Here is a 15818-nt window from a genome sequence, read left to right on the forward strand (position 1 = left end):
TAGAAGTGATTTGCTAGGGTCCATACTAAAACTAGCAAGTCTCAGGCTTGATTTGAACTCGGTCTTCCTGATTCCAGATCTCATAGTTTATTCATCCATTGAACCAACACATCTCTCCACACAAAACATTTGATAATATACCTAACATTTCCTGCAGTCCCCCACTTTCCCATAGATAACACCAGTACTTTAGTGTTTATGGCCAGTTAGAAACTCTAAACTTTTTAGTGGCATTTGTTTTGCATTTACTGAAATCACATATCTCTAGTGCCTTGCATTTATATACTTTTATATATCCTATATAGGAAAGGATCACTGTTAATCATAGGATCATAGATATATAAAGGGAAGGGACAAAGATATATAGGGTGGATATCCCTCTTAACAGCTGTAGGATGTTTTTGCATGTTTATTAGAATTTCTCATTCTCAATATTTTATTACATATGAATATAGTTATATATTATATACATTGTGAGATGCACACATCTTTTTGTTAGTGACTTTTTTGCCCAAAAATTTCCTATGGTAAAATCACAAGGTCAAATGTATCAACAGTTTAGTGACTCGATTTTCAAAATTTTAAATTTTTTTGAAAGTGCATCAATTTGTAGATCTACTTTGCATATTGTGTTGTTGATTTCTTACAGTTCCTCCACATTTTAATCTTTTAGCATCTTTGTTGATTTGAGTGAGAGGAAACCAGAGTTTTGATTTGTATTTTTAATATTTTGTAGAATTTTTCCATGTTGAACATTCCCATGTTTTCTTCTGCAAACATCTCCTTTGACCACTGTTGGCAAAATGTTGGCTATAGAGTTGGAAAGAAAGGAGCAAAAATAAAATTTTGAGGGGCGGGGGAATCAATCGAGGAAATTGCTTCTTAAGTTTTAACATTAAGAATCTTTCAAGTGACTGTATTCTCTTCTAATGTCCCAAACCATGTTTCGTTGTGTTTTTTTTTAATAACTTTTTGTGAAGTTAATGAAAAATTTTCTTTTGAGTTATTCTGTTATAAAAAAACATTTAGAAAAGGGAGATAGATGCCTTTTTTTCTTGTGAGTTTTTGTTGGAACCATTGTTTTGTATTCGTTTAGATTCTGATTCTGTTGAATATTTTTTGGGTTCCAACTTTGACCATCAGGACAGAAACTTCCAAGGCTTAAACAAATTTCTGATCATCAATTTATTGAAGGCAAATTTGAAAGATGGAAGTAGAGTTTTTGCATGATAATCGCTTTCATAATCTTTTTTTTTTTTGGAGGCCTGGCTGCTTGAGAATTACAGATTAATTTGTTTGAAGGAGGTATATCAGCTATTTAATTTGTATAAGCTTCACCCATTCTTAGGGGAAAAAAGAAATCTGGTTATTTTATGCTATCATGATTGTAACATGTTATGACCCTTTATTTTTCTTCCCTTAAAAGAGATGGATATTCATGCTATTTTCATTTTTCCTAAACACTCATGTGCCAGGTACTGTGCTGAATTTGCTTAAGTATATAAGCTTTAAAAAAAGTTACAAATCTAAGATTAAAGACCAGTTTTGTTTGTATATGAAAAGTGTTTCAGTCTAGTTATATATAATCAAAGCTAATCTCATGACTTCATTTAAAAATTTCTCACATTATCGTGGGCTCATTAGAGATTTATCTCTAATAGGATCTTGCCATTTACGTCTACATTTATTGTACTGAACAATAAGAAACAGGTTTTTAAAAAGGGTAAGCAACTATTATGCAATTCTCTGGGAGAGTCATAGTATAAAACTGTCTAAAATGTCTATGGTTGGTAGGAATGAGACTTTAGACCCAATATAAGGTAAATCACATAAATGTTTAAGGCTACAGTTGATTCAAGAATTTCTAAGTAGGAAGAGATCACTTGTTTACAATTTGGGGTCTTTCCGTTTTGGGAGAAATGAGGGAAATTCACTTGCTCTAGGAATAAGCTTTCTAAAAACCCCCTTGACATATGAACAGAATTTCCTATCAGGAAGGTTGTGTGCTTCTGAGGTTGCTGAAATGATTTCATTGGATAGATTAAACTAAGAGAAGTTTTGATTTGTGTCCTGTTGTATCTGGTTCTGGGGCTCTTATTTTAGCAAAGACCTGGTACAAAGAAAGGTGGAAAACAAGACGAGTTGGAAACTGGAATATGGTTCTGAGATGAAAGTCTATTCACTCGGAATAAGTAAATTTAGGGTTTGCCAAAGTTATTGTCTTCCAAGATCTGAAAGATGTTGGGGGAGAGTTGCATATACTGAAAGTTTCTTTCTCCTGTGACTTCTTTCTTAAAACACTGCCCCTCTATACCTAGGTGAGGTAGGACAGGTAATATTTTCTTACATTAGAAAATAATCTAGAGAGCACTGTTTATTTTGTATCCCTTGTGCTAAGCATAATACTTAGTTGGATATAGTAAATGCTTAATAAATGATTTATCAGAACAGAAATAGTGAATTCTGTTGAAAGGGAATTGCTTTATGTATAAACTAGACCAGATAGCCTTCCATTATTCTGATTATCAGATTTGTCATACATACAACAAACATAGCAAAACTAGGACTTCAGGTGCATCGTGAAACATACTAAAGTGTTAATACTACTACTGCTCGTTCATCTTGTCTATTTGTGTTCACATCTGGAGCCCAAGGTAGTCAAAAGTATTCAGATATCTCTTCAATTACTAAGATATCTACATTAATTATAAATATCAATTAGTCCTGAGCCCTCAGTTTACTAAAGAGAAAACTACCAATAAATTTTCACTCACATATATAAAAATCTCTACTTTCCTAAGTTTTAAATAGTGTAACAAACAATAAAACAGACTTAAAGGTATAGTATAGCAGCTGTGGGATCACAGCCAGTCCTACCTCTCTATTGCTGTTATTGCTGATCTCTCGATTTTGAATATACAGATCCAGATCCCTGGAGATGTCAGTAAAGTCTCTTCAAGAATTTTCTTCATATTTCTTTGCAAAATCAGAATATTTGACACAAAGGAAGTTTTCAGTCCTTTTTGCCCTCTTAGTTTTTCCAGCTAACACAGTTAAGTGTCTCCAGAAAGATAAACTGCCAGCTCTCAAGATTCTAGTTCCTCTATAAATATTCAATAACAATATCTGTTGTCTGTGAGAGACTCTTGAAACTGGTGTTACATTTCTCCTTTTGGCCAAATATTTAAAAGTTTCCTAAAGATAGCTTAGGGAACATTAAATCAACATTAATGTTTTTTTTTTCTTCAATAAACATTGCAATGCAAAGCATGATTTTGCAGGATGCTTCAAGAAAAAAAGTTTGATGGTGGATAAGAATAATACTGTTAAGATTGAATCAGGCTTAGTACTCATAGCTTTTCATCCAATAATCTTTCCCCCCTTCTGATTGGAGAGTAGAGCTGTGAACTCTGAAACTTTCATTTAAGGAGAAAGCTCAGGAAAGGCATCTCCTTATTTTCTACTTGACTGCTCTACTTTGAATCTAATTTGATTTCATTGGACCCCTGTTTCCGGTTCTGAATCTCTCCCTTCTTTAGCTTCCTTTGCTCTCTTGTCTTTCCAATTAGATTATAAACACTTGAAGGTTTATAGGGACAAACTTTTTTTTGATATTTGAATCCTTATCATGTCTAGGGTGTAGCAGACATTTAAAAATGTTTATTGACTGTTGATTAAAGTACTTAAAATAAGTGATAATACTTAACGTAAGAAACAACATGATGTAACAATTTTGCATAGTTATAGATTGGTCAGTTCTGCTTTTGTTTCCTATTCACTTTTTAAAACTATACTTAAGTAAGTTGATATTATAGAGCAATATGAATGTGTTAATTCTTTTAAAAATGTATTAGGTATTTTTGATATTCATTTACAAAATTTGAGGTCCATATTCTCTTCCTTCTAACCCTTATTTGCATTCAGACTCCATTACTTTTTCTCTGAACATGGGTAGCTTTTTTTTATCCTAAAGTCTTTTGGATTTGGATTGAATCATTTTATCAGTCAGAATGATCTTCTTAAAATGTTGATGTTAGTGTGCACAACCAAAGAAACGTTTTGCTTATTCACTTTGCATCAGTTTACCACTGATCTTCACTGATATGTCTGAAGCCACTTGCTCATTTTTTTTGGTAGCTTAATAGTATTTCATCATAATCATATCACATTGTTGAACTATTCCTCAGTTGATGGGCATCCCCTCAATTGGCATAGATCAGTATTTCTGAAATGAGTAACATGTTTATTTATCCTTGAGACACTACAAATGAGGTTTTAGGTATGAAAAGTGCTATTACCTCAAGGTTCATTTTTCTCCTGTTAATCTGAAATGGGTTCTTAGACCAAGACACATGTATGTATGTATGTATGTATATATAAAGCTTGTTTTACACAAAGCAGCCTTCTTTTCACTATGTGTGAGGTGACTAGCAAGCTAATTGGACCCCAGCATCTTTGAACTGTAACAGTTTGCTTTTGAACATGTTTTAATAATAGGTCTTTGAAATTGAAGTGGTTCCTACCCCTCCTTTATCTAAACCACACAAACATCTTGGTTTCTTCTAAGTATACCTTTGTAATTTTCTTTAGGTTTTTAACATTTTCAAATGTCTTTTTGTTTAAAATCTAGTCAATATTCTCTGAAAACAGGTTTTTAAAAATTTTTTTGTTTTAAATAAAATCTTTGTCCTGCTATGTAATAAAGACAATTTTTTTTAAGTAAAAAAAGAGCATGTTTCAATCTATATTCAGACATCATTTGGAGCATTTCTTCCCCTGAGAAGAAATGCCTGTTTATAGTGGTTGATCATTAATTTATTGAGGAATGACTTTTCTTAACAATTTTTAGTATATCTTGGATATTAGACCTTTGTCAGTTTGTTCAGAATTTTTTTTCTAAGTGATTCTTAATTGCATTTAAGATTCTAATTGCATTTTATTTGCTTGTGCAAAAGCTTTTAAATTATTATTTAAATAGTTCCATTTTCGCTTTTTTGATCATTTAGGAAAGGAGTCCTTGCCTAGTTGTGAACAATACTGCTTTCTTTCATTTTCTTCTAATTTTTAAGCACATCACTAGCTAGCTTTTTGGTACTTAAACGTGTACCAAATTTTTGAGCAAGAGTTGTTTTTTTTTTTTTTTTTTTAATGAGTCTGTTTTATATCCTGGTATTTTGCTGAAATTAAAGTTTCACTTAATTTTTAGTTGAGTTTCTAGGGTTCCATAAGTTAACTATTATACCATCTCTAAAGAGTGGTATTTTCTTTCCTTTTTGCCTATTTGTATTCCCTGCCTTTCTTTTTATTTAATGTGACAGTTTATATTTCCAAAACTATATTCCACAACTAATAATGGGGATGGACATTTTTTCAAACCCTAGTCGTTGGGAAAGGGTTTAGCATTTTGTCCATTTACAATTGATACTAATTCTGGGTTCAGTATTTTTTCATTAATGTTTATTAGATAATATTCTATAGTGTTTTTTCCTTATCATCTCTATAGATTACATATCAGAATTGCATTTCAAAAATTTGGAAAGATTTTTCTCAATTTTTGCAAACAATATATATAGTATAAGAATTTATTTCCTTTTTTCACTCAACTCAGTTATTTTTAATAAATTTTAACATGTGTTTATATGTGTATATATATATATCCCAAATCTCTTACTTAAATTGTCAATTCTTGACTATAATTTATTAGCAACATAACAGATATTAAAATGAATACAAAAGTGATTATTTACAGTACTTTATCAGATAGATCATAGAAAACAGATACTCAACCATCATTATTACTGCTTGCTTCTCAATTCTGAAAATTGGGCCCATTATTCAGCTCTCAGATTTGTAATTAAAATTTCTTCTCAAGAATTTTCTTGCTGTTTGTTTATGTAATACAAGAATTAAAACTTCTCATAGGAAAGATATTCTTTTTAGCTATTGGATTTAAATGTTTTTAGCTATTCCAGTTAAGTGTCTTTAGATTGACAGTTAAACAGCCAGTTTTTCAAGATTCTAGTCATTTTTAAAGGTACTTTAGTAGCACTTCTTGTTTCTTTGGCAAAAGCTATTGGTAGAAAGATGAAGAATTTATTAAGTGCTTATTATGTCCCATGTATCCCTAAGGTTTAGGAATAAGAATAAAAAAAGGGTTGAACATTTTCTGTCTTCTCCAATATGAGAAGACCCCACACACAAAAGGCAATTAATTATTGGACTGAGGTGGGTCATTGAAGGTAGAATGGAAGTGGTGTGAAGGTCTGGAATCAAGGGATATCAAGTGTCAGGATATTTGTAGCAATGGAATTCATAGAGTTAAATGGAGACTGCATCATGTATAGAGGTGTCTGGAAAGTATGGAAGTTATCTTTAAAAAAAAAAGTTAAAAAAAAACTGTCCATTGTTTTCCCTCCTCCCCAGTTGACACTATGCATTTAGAACTTGTGGTGGCAGATGGGGTAAGATGATGTCCTATGTCTGCTTTTTGCCAAATTGATTTTTAGTTTCCTCAGAATTTCTTGCAAAATAGGGAATCCCTTACCATCCAATTTTTATGCTCTGGTGTTGAGTACTAGCTTATTATTACTAAGTTACTGAGTTTGATTATTTCTGATTCTTCTGTAGTGTTCTCCACTAATAAACATTTCTCTTCTAACTAGTATCAAATTATTTTTATGATTACTGTTGGATAACATACTTTGGTGCTTGGATGTTCTATAGCAGGGTTTCTTAAACTTTTCCCACTTGACTTAGATTTTGCCTGAGAAATTTTTACATGACCTCGGATTTATAGGTGTGCAAATCAAACATTTACTTGATAACAAATCATAATTTTGCAATTCTCATATTTAATTACCTGACCCCATGTGGAGTTGCGGCCTATAGTTTAATAAATGGGATTTTAGTGTCCTATTGCCATTTGAGAGGGTTCTGAAAAAATACTTGCTGAGATAACATTACATTTTCTTCTTTTTTTGACTCTGCATACAAGTCATTCAGTAGGTTCTTAAAGGAGATGTAGATTTTCTATTCCTTAAAACTGGGGTACCATTTACTGTCAGCTTGAGGCCTGAGAAGCAGCAAATGTAGTAGTTAGCTTGAGAGTGAACCAGTGGATTTAAGTTTACAAGAAAGGAAATTTGCTCCTTTGTGAATTTTGAGTTGTTTGTTTGGCATTTGATTAAGGATCTAAATCTAGAAAGACTATATTAATCTGCTTTGTTACTTTGGCTGGATAGTTAATTGTCAAAAAAAAACTTGAATTGCTAGTTACATGTTTTTCCTGCTTTAAATATTTCTTCTGATAATAAAACCTGAATAACTAAATTTCAAAATGATTGTTTTAGGATTTCAAATAAATCCCTTTGCTGTGGACCAAGCTTCATTTTTACCTTTTAAAATTTCCCCTTAATATTTTGGTGCAATTATTATATTTTCAGTCCTATTTTTAGAACGAACAACTCTTCTGCTCAACAAAGTATTCATTCCTAAAATTCAGCCTAAAAATTAATCAATTGAATGAGCTCAGCACTGGCCTTTGTCTGTTTTTGAATTCATTTATAATTTAATTATTGAAACTCCCAACCTTTTCCTGGATGGAAATAACTTTTTGCTGCCCCTTTTCAAGTTTGGTCTCTGCTCTTTTACTAAGGTTTATCTGATTTTACTGAAATGGGAAGGCATCTAGTTAGCATTTATATACCCTTAAAGAGTTAAAAAGAACTTTAAAAGCATCATCTCAATTGATTCTTACAAGCCTGTGAGAACAACTCAAGTTTACCTTGGTTGCTTGCTTGGCTTCCTCCTTTCTCATAGAAGACCAAAATGACATCACTATGTTAGAGTCAAGTTAGTGTGGACCACTAGCTCGGCAGGTGAATTATGACCTCAAAATCAAAGCAAATTGATCTTAATCTGTGGGTCTGCCACAGATTGGACGCAAATAGTCGGTATGAATATTGGGGTGAGACACACTTTGTGCATTTTGCATTTTTTCTGAGTTAATTTAATTTTCCTTAGCTCATAGAGCCCTCTGATGAGGGTATGACATTCTGGGCGGTCCTGTGCCAGTATCTCCTATGTCATATAATGAATTTTAAAGTTTTTAGGATGAAAATGTCCTTAAATCTTTTTTTCTTGGCTCCACCTTGTGTGCACCTGCTCTGTGTGAATTCTCCATGAAAGCTTTGGCAAGTGCACATTTGGTATTCGAGTAATATGGCCAGCCCAATGGAATTGTATTCTCTGCAGTAGAGTTGGAATGCTTTACAATTTAATTTGAGAAAGGACCTCAGTGTCCTGAGATCTTATCCTGCCCAGTGATTTTCAGAATCTTCCCAAGACGATTCAAATGGAAGCAATTTGGTTTCCTGGCCTGGTGCTAGTAGACTGTCCAGGTTTCACAGGTATACCATAAGGTGGTCTGTACAATGTCTCTGGACCTTCAGTTTGATAGTCCAATACCTCTTCTCTCCTACACTTTCCTTTGATGCCTGCCAAATCCTAATCTAGCTCTGGAATGGTGTGGCAATGTCTTTTGATTTGTGAGTAAATTGGATTTAAGTGAGGCAGAGTTGTATCCACTCCACTCTTCACTCTCCCTTCTAGAGTCATCACTGTCTGATGCCAGTCAAGATGACTGGTGATGACTATTCAGTGGATGACCTTGGTGTCTTTGTTTAACCAAGTGCTCCACAGTACCTCTTCACCTCCCTTCATGGCCTTTGGAACAAATTGTTCTCATCTTCCCATTCCACCAGGGGAAGTCTTCATATGTCTTGGGGTAAGACTAACTTCCCTAATAAACTGTAGGGTTTGAGATCCCTTGACTATCCAACACCTGGTTTAGACCATCTGCTGACATGTTTACTTGGGTGTAGCTGCTGTGCATACTACAGCTTCTTGGAGCCACAGGTGAGCTAAATGGACAACAAAAATGTAAAACACCTCCTACCTCAAAATTTGCCTAAGGTCCCACAGCAGAGGTTTTCTAGATCCCATCCTATTCATAAATTACCCATGTACATGTTTTTAATCACAATAAATTCTGAACTCTTACCAACTTCTCTTGAATTAAATTATCATCTTTGTTGATTCTCACACACATTTATCCTTCTCTAACCTTTCTGCTGACCCCCATACTCACATGTCAAGCTTCCTGTTGGGCATTTTGAATTGGATGTTTCTCACAGACATCTTAAAACACTGCCTAACTTCATTGTATTGCACTATCATCCTCCCAGATATCCAATTTCATAACCTAGGTATGTCTCTCTCAAGTCTTTACTTTCTTCCTTTCCCCCATATATCTGCCCTCTTGCCATGGCTGTTTTGTTTTTATAACATTTCTTGCAGATACCCCTTTTTTCTTCTGATGTAATCTTCTCCCATGCAATCCCTCATAATCTAATTTTTGGATTATTACCATAATCTGCTAATAGGTATGCCTGTCACAAGTCTTCCCCCCCCCCCCCCCCATTCCAGAACATCCTCCACTTATCCGTTATTTTTCACTTAACTCCAGTTGACCCAGTATCAAATATAAAAACTACTTGCTAGTGTTTAGAGACTTTCATAACTTAAACTCTTTACTCCCCCTTCCATTCCATTCTTCTCTACAGTATACCGCCATATATTCTGCAATATAGTGACTCGGGCCTCCTTAACTCCATGAATACAAGACACTTCCCAATTCCCAGTTTTCACTGGCAATTCTTTAAGTCCCAGATAAAACCTGCCTTGTACAAGAAGTCTTTCCTGATATCAATTGTACACCCCGCTTTTATACTATTAGTTTGATTTTATTTTAGACTTTATAAAGGAAAGAAAATATGGCTGTTTTAAAATTATTGGTGTTCCTCAGAATAGCTACATGCTTAGGTTATTTTAGAGGTCTTTGATATAGAAAGTCTTTTTGTAGTTAACACTTTTATTAATTTCTTTACCAAGGAATAGAAAAGTTAAATTTTCGACATTCATTATGATTAGAAAAAAAGAATTCGTGAAAATGTCATTAGTATTCTATGATATATAAAAGTAGAATCAAGCAATATTTGGAACCTTGTTTGTGTTAAAATATTAAAATTCCTTATTGTTAGTCTACTACATGTGATATTTCTATTCCCATAAGAAAATTACATATACATACATATATATATATATCTTTTTATTCTCCAAATTAAAAAGTGGAATTATATATATACCAAAGTATTGAAGTTTAGAAAGGAGAAAAGGATTTAGGATAATTAGATATAGTTCAGAAAACATTTCTTCTTAGTTTTTTTGTACTTAAATTTTGGTGGTTATCCTGATTTTCCTACTGGATTTTTTTAAAAATGTCCGTGAATTTTCATCCTTTTGATGATTTTGTGATTAAACCAAGGCTTCTTAATCTTTTGCACTCAAGACTACTTTTTTCCCTGAGAAATTTTTATGCGAGTCCCAGTGTCTAGATATATAAAATTAGATATACATTCAAATCAAACATTTATGATAATAAATTATAATTTTGTGACCCCATATGGGGTCTAGACCCACAGATTAAGATCAATTTGCTTTGATTTAAACAATGTCTTTGTTCTAAAGTGTGGTAATTCTGTAGTTCCTCTTACAGTTTATTGCATTGAGCTTAAAACATTTATCCATTTAATTAGCAGCAACAAAGATGTTTTTATTTCTTCTTGCTCATCATTAGAACATAATATTTTTATTTAGGAGAAAAGATACCATTTGTCTCAAGTCCTTGTTACAGTTAAACTTATGGACCAAAAAAAAAAAGTTTTAATGTCCTTGCTCTGTATTTTCCTTTTGAACTGAGACCTCTGTTTTGGTATATTACAATGGAAGAAAAAGACAGTATGTAAAAATGGCATTTATTTGAGCAGTTAGATGTGACTTTGTGATTAGTTTCAGAATAAGTCATATGAAGATTTATTTCTTCTTTTCTTATATAAAAGTATCTTGACTCTTATTAGGAGCTTACCTCAAAGACATGCCTACTTTTGGACAGTTCCATAGAAATAATAGAGAGACTGGCTTTATGGTTTCTTGTCTGCTTGCTGTAAATGTATAGCTTTTCTGAGTTAAGTTAATAATTGCTGTTCTGAGCTTGAATGAATATAGGTTCTTAAGTTGTAGTAGACATATATTCTCTTTTCATGTATTCCCTTTTTCATTTACCCAGTAGACAATAAGTAAAGAAAGAAGAGCTTTATGAGGAAGAGCCATTTACTTTGAGCTTTTTCTGCTTTCCTTCTGAGATGATCTACAGTTCATAATGTGTGTGTGTGTGTATATATCTTGTTTGTACAGAGTAGTTTTATTCATGCCTTTCCTTCCATTCTTTGTGCTCTAAACACAATAGGCATTTACAAATATGCTTCTTGACTAGTCTAGTGGATCTCCTGAAAGAGGAAAACTCTTTACTAATTTGTTTCCTTTTTGATTTCTAGCCATGAAAAGTTCCTGACTTAATACACTGCCTTTGTAATGGGTTCATAATTTTGTAGGCCTTATATTTGCTGGATTTGTCAGGAGGAACTCCCCCTACTTCCTTTTAAAATTACTATAACTAGAGAAAACATCAAGTACAATCTAGGGTGGAAAACTGTAAAGACAAATTGTCCTCTCCTTTCTTTCCTAATCCAAAAAAACCCCTCAAACTTTAAAACAAAAGGTGTAATTCATATTATAAGTCCAAGTTAAACAGCTTATAATTATATATGCATTTTCAACTTTGAAAGTTGAATCTAATTTCCCACAAACATTAGCTTATTGACAGATCACTAAACAGAACTATGAAGGTGTTTATCTTGCAATATACTTAAGATAATACTAAAACTGTTACCAGTATGGGCATTGATGTTAAGCACTTAAAATTTGCTCTTATTTATCTAAAAATGGCATTAATATAGTTGATTTCAAAGATCCCCTCCACTCTAAGATTATTTCCTGGTATTCTGAGAGCAATCTGCTCATTATTTCTTAAAGTACCTTGGTATTCCATCATAATCAGATGCAAGAACTTGTTCAAACATTCCCCAATTGGACAACCCATCAATTTCCAATTCTTTGCCACCACTAAAAGAGCTGCTATAAATATTTTTGTATTTCTTTCTTTTTTTTTTTTTAGCTTTTTATTTTAAAAATACATAGTTTTCAGTATTTACTCTTGTAAAACTTTGTGATTCAAATTTTCTCTCCCTTCCACTCCCTCCCTTAGATAGCAAGTAGTCCAATACATGTTACACATGTGTAATTCTTCTGTACATATTTCCACAATTATGGTACACGAGAAAAATCAGATCAAAAAAGGAACAAAAATTGAGAGAAAACAAAAAACAAGCAAAGAATTCTCACAGTCCTCTCTCTGGATGTAGATGACTCTCTTTATCACAAGTACATTGGAATTGGCCTGAATCACCTCATTGTTGAAGAGTCCCATCCCTCAGTCTTGTGTTCAATGTTCTGGTTCTACTTGCTTCACTTAACATCAGTTCTTGTAAGTCTCTCCAGGCCTTTCTGAAATCATCCTGTGATCCTTTCTTATAGAATAATAATATTCCATTATATTCATATACCATAAGTTATTCAGCCATTCCCCACCTGATGGTTATCCACCCAGTTTCTAGTTCGTTGACACTTCAAAAAGGATTGCTACAAACATTTTTGTATATGGGGGCTCTTTTCCTTTTTTTAATGATCTCTTTGGGATACACACCCAGTAGTATGAATGCTGGATCAAAGAATATGCAGAATTTAATAGCCCTTTGGGTATAGTTCCAGAATGGGTGGATCCTTTCACAATTCCACCAATGATATATTAGTGTCCCAGTTTTGCCACATCCCCTCCAACATTTGATATTATCTTTTCCTGTCATCTTAGCTAATCTGAGAGGTGTGTAATGATATCTCAGTTATCTTAATTTGCATTTCTCTAATCGATACTGATTTAGAGCACCTTTTCATATGACCTAAAATGGGTTTTAATTTCATCTGAAAATAGTTCATAGCCAATTATCAATTGGATAATGCCTTAAATTCTTGTAAATTTGAGTTAATTCTCTCTATATTTTAGAAATGAGGCCTTTATCAGAATCACAAGAACTCTTTTCAATCCTTGTATTGTGATTAAAGGTCCCTGCCCCATTGCAGACCCCAATCTCTGCTGATCCAGTGGAAAGCTAGTACTTGGGCAGTATTGTTCCAAGGACTGATACACAGACCTAGGATTGCAACCCAGATACAAGTATAGGCAGTGCAACAGTGTCACCTCCATTGCTAGCAATCCTGCAAAATCTCCCTATCACCTACTGTTTGATTCCCCAATCTAGCCTGCTTAGGCTGAGGTCCAGAAACCACTGCTACCACTTCAGGCCCACTCCTGGTCCTCCAGGCCAGTTTGTGCTGTTTCAGCTCATGCTGCCCTCCCAGCACAGACCACTGCCCTCCCAACAACCTTCATCCTGCCTACCGCTTGGGCATCCCCTTATGGTCTCTGCTCTTCAGAACGCCTTTATGTCATTATTTAATGGTTTGGGGAGAGGGAGTGGGGAAGAGCCCAGTAAAATTCTTGCCTACACTCTACCAACCTGGCTCTCCAATTTTAAAATTCTAATCTTGTTTTATGTAGTAGGATCAAAACAAAAAATTGAATTGTTTTTCAAACAAATCATTTCTTTATGGAATTATAAGGGTTGACCCTGAAAATAGTCTTACATATATAGTGTTACATATATATGGCTTAATTTGTGGATTCAACTATACGAACTATTCTCCACCTTTGGGTATATTCCTGTACACTAGTGATATTACTTGTATCCTATGAATTCAAATACATGAGCCCATGAAATGTAATAGTTCTGACCTCTTTTAAGTTCCTGCCTTAGGTGTTAGGTCTCTTTCACCGGAATACTGATCTGTATGTGTGTTTTAAATCCTGGTTTAGTATATAACTGAGTGTTTAATTTCTTAATTAATGTTTTTTTTTTTTGAGGGGGGGGGGATTAATTGAACATATTTTGTTTTCTCTGGTAACTGTCACCAATGTTATAGTGGAAGGAGCAATGGACTTAGATGGCCCAAATCAGCTGATCCTGCGTGTCCTCATCTGTCAAATACAGAATTATAATTCTTCTAATATAATACTTAACACAGACTTCTAGTGAAAAAAACAAATTGTAAATCTTGGGGAAGATGAGATGCTATTAAGATGTTGAAGCTCATAAACATTATAGAGTAGGATAGATGAGAACTGTAGAACACAGATTCCCAAAAAGATGTTAGTGATGAGACCCCTATCTTTTGAAAAGTTAACACTTAGAAATTGAAAATAGTATCTCTTGTTTAAGAATAAAATAGAGATTATAGCCATTTATCATGCCCTAAGGAATCTTGTTTTGTTTTTAATTTATAAGCATTTTTTGGATTCATAGAAATCCACTGTTTGACTGTTAACTACTCCAAAAAACTGAAAGATCAATAACTACTGATCAATATTGCCACTGTATACAGTATTTTTTTTTTAATTGTAGTAGGTTTATTTTTAATATACATTTCTTTATGAATCATGTTGGGAGGGAAAAATCAGAGCAAAAGAAAAAAAACATGGGAGAGAGAAATAGAAAAAAAGAAGTGAACATAGCATGTGTTGCTTTATATTAAGTCTCCTGAGATCTTTTTCTAGATGCAAATGGCATTTTCTGTCCAGAGTTTATTGGGATTGCTTTGAATCACTGAACCACTGAGAAGAATCAATCTTTCATAGTTGATCATCACACATTCTTGCTGTTATTGTGTGCAATGTATTCCTGGTTCTGCTTGTTTTGCTCAGCATCAGGTTATTTAAATCTTTCCAGGTTTTTCTATAATTGTTCATCATTTTTTATAGGACAATGTTACTTTACCTTCATGTACCACAACTTGTGCAGCCATTCTTTAGCTGATGGGCATCCACTAATTTTCCAATTCTTTACTAACACAAAAAGAGCTGCCACAAACATTTTTGCACATGTGAGTCCTTTTTTCCTCCTTTATGATTTAATTGGGCTATATACAGTATTTTAATGACATCCTTGCTTTTAAGGTATTAGACATGAAAAGGCAAGATTCTACAAGTGATATTACACAATTAAATACATCTTGTCATTAAATAACAAGATTCTCATGTTTTAAAACACCATTTGATTAAACAGAGCAATATGTAATAGGCAAAATTTAGGCCTAGATTTGAACTAGAGAAACAAAGAGAGTATCCTAAATGGTCTTTTAGGAAATTGCAAAGTTCTTTTAGTGACCCAGAATTCTTTCAAAATTTAACTTATATTTTTAATACTAATAATCTTCTAGAGGCAGCTAGATTGTATGTAGCAGATAGAGCATAGCAGATAGAGCATTGGATCTGGAGCTTGCTTGCTTCCAAACTGAATTCAAATCCTGCCTGAGACACTGTAGTGCATTAATCTAGGCAAATCACTTAACCTCTCAGCCTCAATTTCTTTAAAATTGAAATAATTATTTTTCCTATTCCACAAAACTGTTTTGTGAATCATAACACAATATCAGCTGCTATTATTAGTAGTAATACTTTTAATATATTTTAGTAGTCTTGAAACATTATTGTCTCTTAAAGTTGAGGATTACCCCATGTACAATGTAGAAGATTGCACAATATTGGTTGAGTGGGAAGGGCCAGGGATCCTTATTTAGGGAAATCATTATCATTACTGTCATGTCTGTTTTAGTGGGGTTTAACGTTTGAGGTGATGCCTATATTGATTTTTATGTTGGTGAATAGTTGCCACGTTGAATGCTACATG

The 15818-nt window shown here is 33.4% G+C and overlaps 1 protein-coding gene and 1 long non-coding RNA gene across 2 annotated transcripts in view; one reads left to right on the forward strand and one right to left on the reverse strand.

Annotated features, from left to right (window-relative positions):
* CNOT6L (CCR4-NOT transcription complex subunit 6 like) overlaps window positions 1-15818 on the forward strand; it is a 78706-nt gene that overhangs the window by 9525 nt on the left and 53363 nt on the right.
* On the reverse strand, window positions 504-3262 carry LOC116419896. Its single transcript, XR_004230224.1, has 2 exons — window positions 2878-3262; window positions 504-810 (listed from the first exon to the last, which is right to left on the reverse strand). It is a non-coding gene; the product is annotated as an uncharacterized LOC116419896 (long non-coding RNA).

This window comes from Sarcophilus harrisii, chromosome 6 (assembly GCF_902635505.1).
Source record: "Sarcophilus harrisii chromosome 6, mSarHar1.11, whole genome shotgun sequence".
Taxonomy (NCBI): domain Eukaryota; kingdom Metazoa; phylum Chordata; class Mammalia; order Dasyuromorphia; family Dasyuridae; genus Sarcophilus; species Sarcophilus harrisii.